Source organism: Pteropus alecto, unplaced genomic scaffold, assembly GCF_000325575.1.
Source record: "Pteropus alecto unplaced genomic scaffold, ASM32557v1 scaffold226, whole genome shotgun sequence".
Taxonomy (NCBI): domain Eukaryota; kingdom Metazoa; phylum Chordata; class Mammalia; order Chiroptera; family Pteropodidae; genus Pteropus; species Pteropus alecto.
Window position 1 is genome coordinate 4,347,328 of NW_006440132.1, and position 9,593 is coordinate 4,356,920.

At 44.4% G+C, this 9,593-nt stretch overlaps 1 protein-coding gene and 1 pseudogene across 1 annotated transcript in view; both read left to right on the forward strand.

Moving 5' to 3' along the window:
• Positions 1-9,593, forward strand: part of ASTN2 (astrotactin 2) — a 787,984-nt gene that overhangs the window by 440,111 nt on the left and 338,280 nt on the right. The window lies entirely within an intron of this gene.
• Positions 2,081-2,196, forward strand: LOC112484068 (annotated as a pseudogene).

The window sequence follows — 9,593 nt, forward strand, 5'->3', positions numbered from 1 at the left end:
TCCTTCTGCTTCTGCTAGAAGGTCATCTCCTCAGGCCTTTAAGGTCCTTTCCTCTCCCCCCAAGAATCTCTATCTCAAACCCAGCCTTTATTTCCTTCCTTTGCTTATCACTCTGACTTTGTGCTATGTATTTATATGTTTGTTATGTCTGTCTCCCTGGAACATATCTGGCTTCAATAATCACCTGTTGAGTTTGTGTTATAAAGTTGTATTTATATATTTCCAAATTTAATCAATCCAGCAACCCAATGGCATAGGCATTAATGTCCCCATATTCAGATAAGGAACTTAGTGCTAATTAACAATAACAACGTTCACAGCAATTTATTGAGCGCCTGCCCTATACTAGATGCTGTGTTAATCACTCTGCATTCGTTATCCCATTCGATTATCTTGATGACCCTCCAGGCCTTCCCTGACTACCTTGCCAATCCAGCACAGCACCCCACTGCTCACCTCAACACTCCCCAGCTCCCTTCTGCCACAGTAACTGTTTAACACTTAAGCCGTTTAATTCTTTAAGCCTTGCCCATTTATTTGAAGTTTCTCTCCCAAATATAATAGAAACATCAGGAGAGTAGGGTCCCTTTTTTATACACCAGTCTTTGCTACACCTAGAACAATGCCTGACATGTCACAGATGCTCAATACGTATCTTCTCACGTATCTGAAATGTCAAATTCTTTCTCCCACCAAAATAGAAAAACCAATTTGCAGAAGCGGGCAGTTCTCCCACGCTGCCTGTGCAGTCTGCATTTGAGCTGACTGTATGACTGGCCCATAAGCACTGTCTCCACCCACTTCCTCCCCGACACGCTTTCTTTTCCACCCCCCAAGCAGTCCAAATCGTGGTCTTGTCTAGAACAAGACTGACAGAGCAGGTCTGTGGGTGGATAATTGCATATTCCCCTCTGCTGTGAGTCTCTCTGACAGCAGGTCTGTGACCAAGACTAGACTCTTTGCTGCCTGTTGTTGTAGGTCTGCCCAGATCCTTAAGAATAAGTGACAGGCGGGTAAGCCCAGAAGTGAGGAGTCCACAGCTCCCTCATCCTCTGTGGACAGTACCACAGAGGGCCTACCTCCCTCTTTTATATAAAGAGAAAAGCAATATTCTTTATTTTCCTGTGTATGCTAGCAGTAAATGATAGTTGTAGACATTCAGTAGACATGTGTTGAATGAATGCATGAACGAATGTATGGGCATGCTGTCAAATGAACGCGTTAACAACCCTACTTAAAACAGGGTGACTGAGGCTCAGAAAAGGGAGTGGCTGTCCAAGATCTCTCACATTAGCAACAGAGCAGGGGACTTGAACTCACTTCTTTTAGATTCCAAGCTCAGTGTCTTTCTCCTGGACCCTGTGGCCTCCCAGGCAGCACAGGTTCTCAAGCTTAGGCCCTGGGTTTGTAAAAGACAGGGCTTCTAGACAAAGCCCACCTGCCTGCGTGACTGAATTTACCCAACAACTCTGTTAACTTTGGCCTCAAAGTACATTCTCTGCTTTTTCTCCTTCCCTCCTGCTTGTTCCATGCACTTCCTGATGGGGTCAGGGCTATCTATGATGGAGGCCTCCCTCCCCTTGCCTTCTGCCCTCTGCTGGTCTCTCTTCAACAGCACAAAATGGGCATCCTTTCTGGTCACAAAGGCCTGAAACTCTGTGTCCTCGCTCAACACCCTTCTCCAAAATCCCTGAATCTTTGTTGGACTCTTCTGTTAGCAAAACTCAGGACACACAGAACCAAACCTAGAAGCTCTGAACTGAAGTATCCTTTAGCTACTTGTAGACACCACTCTGTTTGAGTCATTCCCCTGCTTGGAAACTTCTAATGGCTGACCACTGCTTATGACAGGTCAGCAAGCCAAAGTAGACCTACCTCGTGGGCTTGCCTCGAAGAACTTCCAAAGTGTACACGAGCATGGGTAGTTAATGAGCAACTGAATTCTATATCATCAACCTTCATGGCATTGTGCTTAAAAAAATAAATGAATCAGGACTTGGTTCCATAGTATAGTGGTTAGCACATCTGCTTTATATGCAGAAGGTCCTGGGTTTGCACCCCAGTGGAGCCACGGTCCATGGTCTATGGCCATGCCACCCTAAACAAGCCCAATATCTGATCTTGGAAGCTAAGCAGGGTCGGGCCTGGTTAGTACTTGCGTGGGAGACCACCTAGGAAGACCAGATGCTGTAGGCATAAATAATAAAAAATGAATGAATGAATGAATTAGATTCCCAAGAGGAAAGCTCCAGGTGGCCTAGTCGTCAGTTCATGTGCTCACCTGTAGTCCAGAGGAATGCAGGGCACCTCGACTGATAAATCTCCAAGGTCATGTCCAATGTGTATGTGGGTATTGGGAGAGTTCCGCAGACTTATATAAAGCTAAAGGCGGGGGCTATTATCAGAAAACAGGGACACAGAGTCCTTATAAACAAGTATAAGGACTGTCTATTGCATAGTCTCAGCCCCATCACCACATATTCAGCCCAGTGAAATGCCACATCCTCTTTTAAGCCTTTTTATTCTCCTATTATATGTGCATGTGCATTTGTATATATGTAATTTGTCTTTTACATTTTGGGGGGGAAATCCTAATATTATACAGTTTTTCCATATAATTAGGTATGCCTAGAAATCACAATTTTCAATTTTCAAAACATAATAGTTTATTGTATGTAGGGACCATAATGCCCATATTGTCATTATTGGATATTCAGATCATTTTCACTTTTATCCCCATTATAGACAATGCTGTGATGAACATTTTTAAACGTGCATCTTTATCTGCATTGCTCATTTCTCCTTTAAAATGTACTACTATGATCACTCGGTCAAATTGTATGAACACTTCAAGAATTTTGATATACTTTGTCAAATTGATTTCCATAAATTTTGGCAATTTTTAACAGCACAAGTAGAATAAGAAAAAATACCGTTTCACTATGCCTTCATTAGCACCGAGAATTATCATCTGATAAAAATATTTGCCAACTTGATTGGTGGAAATGACTACATCTTGTCAAATAAATGCAAATTAAGACACAGGCAAGCTTCTGGGGGAAGAGCTGACACTTAGGATTTTTATTCCTTCAACCCCACTTTCTTTGAATCAAGTCTTCTTCTTCTTCTTCTTTTTTTTTTTCTCTTTCGCTTTACTGCTCGTGACACAAGCTCAACCATGATAACCTGCTTTTCGGTCCATAATCTTTTCTTCCTCTTCCTCTTTTGTTCTCTCTTCCTCTAGTGTGATCATTGATTTTTTTTAATAAAATATTTATTTCTGAATAAGCATATACATGCACACAGCTCAGAATTCCAAAGACAGTCGAAGTCTTTCTTGATCCACACACTGACTCCCATCTTGATTCCTAATCGGAACAAACCTCCTCCCTTTCTGAAATCCCACAGACCACTTCTCTGCTCTTCATGATTTCTGAGAGAGATACTACAACTTAGTCTTTTCTGTGCTTCTGACTCTTCACAGCATGGAGACAGGTGTCGCAGGAGCTCAGTAACTGTCTTTGTAACACATAGATAGATGGAATGATAGGTGTGTTGATGGATGGATGGATGGATGGATGGATGGATGGATGGATGGATGGATGGACGGACAGATGAATGGATGGATGGATGGATCGATATTTATTTTGTTATTCCTAAATGAATTAGAAGTCATCATGGATGGATGGATGAATCGATACTTATTTTGTTATTCCTAAATGAATTAGAAGTCATCATTTCTGGTTTTGAGTATGTAAAAGTATTGTAGTTATGGGTGACCAGTGGGCAATTACCTTGCAATTTTCACCACATTAAGAAAAAACAGTTATAAACTGTGCTACAAATAACCCTGATGCTTCAAAGTCGAAGTAGTTCTTTTCACCAAATGGATTAACTAGTGTTTAGTTACCATAACTCACTATCCTCCACTGAATTTTTTTGTGAGTAGCTAATAGACTGGACACAACCTTTTCTGCCTGGAATTTCCATTTTATAGAATAAAGTAATCGTTTGTAGGCAGGTAGAGGCGCCTTGTGTCCTACCTAAGCTGGAGTCTCTTGGGAAATCAGGTTTCCTTCTAACCCGCCGACACTGTGCAAAGACAGCAGGCACCCTGGGTGCTGACCAGGAAGTACAGTGAAAGGGAATTTACAATGGCAGCGCTTGCTCTGTGCCAGGCAATGTGTGGGGTGCTGCTGTATGTGGTTTATCTCATTTTGTTTTCATGTTTATACCGAGGTCAGTACTGTGATTTCCATTTGACACATAAAGAAGCTGAGGTCAGAGAGACCCAGTGACCCTCTAAGACTACACAGTGAGTTTGTCAGACAGACCTGGGGCTCCAACTCAGATTTCTCTCACTGGGATCATCAGTTTCTAATGTTCCAAACTGTCTTTTCACATTTCTTTCTTTCCTTTCTTTGCTCTAGCGCTTGGAATTGTGTCTCCTCCCTCCACCTATATTATAGAATAGATTGACCTGTATTATGAGATAGAATTGCATTCTTCAGGGTTGCTTTCCCTTGGCTGGCATATGGTCTCCTCTGCTCCCCACATAAGTTATGCTGGATGCACACTTTTCATCCTTCAGCCACATTTGGGTTTCTACACAAACCGCTCTCCTCCAGGGACACCCACCTCCACCCCAATCACTGAAGGCCCTGGACACTGCCCAAGAAACCAACGGATCTGATTTTAAGCCATTCTGCCTCTCAGGGACTCAGTTTCTTCATCTGTCAAATGCAAATAGCAAACCAGGGACAACTATGACAGCTCAATAAGGGGATGTGTGTGACATTGCTTTGAAAATGATGCAACAGGACATAGAAGGTATCATTAAAGCAATGAGCGCTGACACTCATCTGGGAGCTCCGCTGACACTCATCTGGGAGTGCCGCTGACACTCATCTGGGAGCTCCTCACAGGCAGTCCTGCCATTCGTTCATTTCCTCTTGTGTCTAAGTGTCTCTCCACTGAAATGCAGGGTCTTTGAGGACAAGGGTCATCCATACACACCTCGACAGGCCTCATACCCTGCCTGGTGTACACTGGGTGCTCAACAAATATGATCTGAATGAGGAATGGGCATGGGGCCAGCTGAGCTGTGGGAAGGGGGTCTCTGCCTCCTGGGTACCTCCTTAGAAATCTTCCAGCTCCTGGTTCCGAGGTGGCAGGAGTCTTCTACCAGCCTAGAGGAGTGTAACACTTCCCCCAGGTGCTACAGAAATACAGGGCACCTGGGCGTGATGGCCCCTGAGCCTCCTCACTCTGGAAGCTCTAGTGACTTCTGAAGCACTTCACAAGTGAGAGGAATCTGAGGGAGCATTAGGTCCAGCCCTCTCTTTACTGATGGGGAAACTGAGGCCCCGAGAGTAGAAGAGACTTGCCCATGATCACAATGAGCAATTGGAAGAACCAGCCTGGAATCCCTGTCTCCTCATTGTCAATCCGGTGTTTTTACCACTAGTCCAGATCTTGGCCTGCTTGGTCAGGAAACTCTCAGGGATTTCACAGGCTTGTCTAGTTCTGAGACTCCACATGGCGACTCCACATTTCCCACAGGGTTTCAGCCCACTCCCTTCCCAGATTTTGATGAATTTGCCCTCGTACCCCTTCCCTCCTCATAGAACCTGGCTGCATCCGGAGGCTCCGAGTGCGCAGGGCTGTGGCCATACACGTCAGGAGACAATCAAGGTGTGAGGGATGGAACAAGGAAGCCACTTTAAAGGACACGTGAGGAGAGAGAATTTCCAGGCTCGTGGCCGTTCTATATGAATGTCAAGTCCAGGGAACATCATGCTCTTTTCAGTGACTCGGGATTCCGAGGGGTCATTTTATTTTTTAAAGATGAACAGCTGTACTAGATATAACTGACGTACAAAAAAAAAAAAACCTACATATATTTAATGTATATAATTAAATGAATCTGTGCACATATGCCTATGAAACCGTCGCTGTGATCAAGGTGAATAGACTTGCCCATCACCGCCAAAAGCTTCCTCCTGATCCTTTGCCTTTTTGTTTGTTGGCTGGTTGGTTGGTTTTTGGTAAGAGGACTTAACAGGAGATTTTTAAAGTGCATGACATCATTTTGTTAATTATGGACTTCGTGTCTCACAGCAAATCTCCAGACGTCACTCATCTCGCATAGCAAACTTTATACCCGCTGAACAACATCTCCCCATCTCTCAGGGTCTTAGTGCACAGAGAGTTTCACCTCGATCTTCGTTTTAACCTTCTCATCTCCCCCCACCCCCAAACTGCATTACTGTAATCCCACGATGGAGGGCATCAAGGGTAAGGGGCCTCTGCTTTTAAAAGCTCAAATTCATTTAAAGGCGAATTTACTAGGACATTGGGCCAGCGGCATTCGCTCTTTCATTAATTCCTCGATGAATTCTCTCAGTGTTTATTTACTCCTCCACCTGTTCATTTAAATATTCGATAAATATGTGCCACCTGCCTATTAAATGTCATTATGTTAGGCCCTGGAGGTGCAGAGATTCCCGCTTTAGAAATTCACAGTATAGTGAAAAAAATAAAATCTGGCTCTCCTTCTCCCTTCCCCTCTCTCCTCAAATCCTCCTTCCCGTTTTCTTTCTCTGTTCAAACATCCACCCTACCCAGCCAAGCCCTGGGCTGCCCATCAGGTTGCTTACAGAAGGGAGGGATAATAAGCACCTCATGAAATGGGTTGAAATCTGTGGCGGGGAGACATGGAACTTAAAAATGCCTCCAGCTTTGAAGTCAGACAGAGCCAGGTCTGAATCCTGATTAGCTATGAGACCTGAAGCAAATCTTGGTGGCTCCCTTACGCCTCGCTTTTTCCATCTGTACACCGGGTTTGCATAGGCCTCCCTTATAGAGTTACTATGAGTATTGCATGAGATAATGCAGGTGGAAGACTCAGTATTTTCACTATCACCCTGTTCTTAGTAATAATGAAATACAATCAGCATTCAGGGACACCTCAGAGAATGTGATTAATTTGGCTTGAATAAATCTTCAAAGACAATAGGGATTTGTCAACAGAGTGAGTCTGACATGCCCTGGCTAAGGAGAAGCTTATGAAGTTGGAAAACCAAGTTATTACCTACTCCTATTCCTCCAAACACTTTTCAGACCCTTCTCCCCATGCCTCAGCAATAGCCAGCAAATCTTATGCACTAGGATTCACTGCAGACCCCCAGCCAGTCCCTTGGGAGGGAGTCAGGAGCTGGCTTACCCCCACCCCTGTACTGCCCTGGGAAGTGGCAGAAGCTGTCCTGGCTGGGACAGGAGCCAGAAGCAGGCAGCTCTGGCAGTGCAGGGTGAGGCAGCCAGGAGAGAAGAACCCAGGGCCCAACTCAGCCTGGCTGCTGGACGACAGCTGTCTCGAGAGCAGGCCAGAGTCACTGTTTTCACTGTACACTCTCTATGTTCATGATCACCCAGGCTGGTGGCTGGAACTGCCAGGATCTGGGAAAGAGGAAATGGGATGTACAAGGTGAGGAACAGGGGATGATGGCTGTATTTGGGGGTGGGGGCGCAGTGCTTCCCTGATGGCCAAAGTCCTGTTCCTAAACTTTTTGTTTCCTTATCTGACTCTGGGTGTGATTCCAGAGAGCACAGTCTTCTTCAAGTGACATCTGGTGCCGCACTGGTGGAGGATGTGGACTTTCGAGCACGACTGGATCCCTACTATGGCTCCCTTTTTAAGGAACTATGGGATTGTCCATGACTGACTTTACCATTCTGAGCCTCAGTTTTCTCATCTGTAAAGTGGAGTAATAAGATTCGCCTTATAGGGTCGAATTAGAAAATGGTCTGTGGAACACGTACCACAGAGCCTGGCGGGCTTCCTTGTCTCCCGCCCACCTCTCACCTTTATCGTGGGCTCACTTCTATTTCTCCAACACTCTTCCTCCCTCTCTTCCACATTCTGTCTACTTTGTGCTGTCTTCTAACACCTGTCTTGACTTTCTTCTCCTCCTTTCCTCTTCCTTCCCTCCTTCTCTTCATCATCACTATCCTTCTTTCTTCAAGAGCCAATGTGCTTCTAACTCCTCCAGGAAGCCTTCTCCCACTAGTCCAAGAAGGATTTATTGCTTCTTCCTGAGGGATCTCATGATATATTTTTACGCATCTGTGCTGTAAGTGTTCACTCTGCTCCATGTTATAAAACCTTTGTTTGTTGTCTCTGGCTTCAGTTTGTGCACTTTGTGAGGGAAAGGACATTTTCTGGGCATCTCTGAGGGCTGAGTATCTAGCAGATGGCCTGGTACTCAGTAGGTGCTAAGGAATGTGGAAATGCATCCCACCACGGTACCTTGGGCAGCTCTAAGTGTGGGTGGCTGCAGTTAACTTGTCTCATGCTAGGAGGAACAGAAGGGGGACAGAGAGGAGCAAGCATTCACATCTTTGTGCAAGGTGCATGGCCTCCTTTGTTTCACCAAGCTTCCCAGCTACCCTGCAAGGAAACATCGCAATGATGCGTTTACAAATGAGGAAACTGAGGCTCAGAGAGGGAAGTCATTCGTGCAAGGCCACACCCTCGAGACCTTTTTAAAATGTTTTTCTGAAGCCAAAGTCTCTCCTCCTTTCACCGCTCTACATGTGCCCCTCCGGGAAACAATGATTTTGGTGTGATCATAGCTGAGTTTTAATTTCCTGTCTCTCCTTATCTAGACCCAAGCTTCTTGTTACAGTCATAGACCAACAGATAATTCAGGGAAAGTTCTTCCATCAAAGTGTTAATCTAGGCAGGGGCTTTCAACCGTGGGTCCATGCTGGAGGACCATGAAATTACATGGGAAAACGATACGTGTTTACTTGGCCAACCTCTCCTGGTAATTTAGCATTCCTTCTATTACAAAGGAGGGTGCATTAGCAGCACTTGTGACTTTGTTACAACAGGAATTACATCTCGTTTTGTATCATCTTTATTTTATTTGTTGCAGATGTCTTAAAACGTGGTTTATGCTAATTACTACTTCCAATTTATGGTTGTTATTACAAGTTACTAGATCTTCAATGTATCGATAAAGAAGCATATATATTATCACAGTATAGTTGACTTTTTAAAAATGTTTTTATAAGTGTTTCTTTTTGGAATGCTTTTTTCATTTAATTTTATGCATTTGAAAACATTATGCTGAGATGTGGCCCATATGCTTCTCTAGGCTGGCAGAGGGGTCCTGGGTCCCAAGGTGAGAAACCCTGTTCTCTGGGCTTGAGTAATTTTTAGGATTGATGAAAAGCAGGCTATTGGTAGCAACCACAACCACAACAATAAAAGCAAATACGTTGTGGAGCCATTCACATAACTTTGCATTCATTCGCTAATTCATACACTCATTCATTCATTCATCCAATAAACATCTGGGTGCCTGTACAGCCTTCCAGGCACCGGGCTGCAGTGAGCATGACAGAACCCCTGCCTTCACAGAGCTTTTATCATTTTGTATAATCCTCGTGGTAACCTAACAGTTAGGTATTATTCTGTCATCCAAGCATGAGGAAACTGAGGCTCAGAGAGGTTGAATGAGTTGTTAAATGTTTCGCAGGTAGTAAGTGGCAGGATCTCGGTTTGAGCTGAGGACTTCTTCACAGTA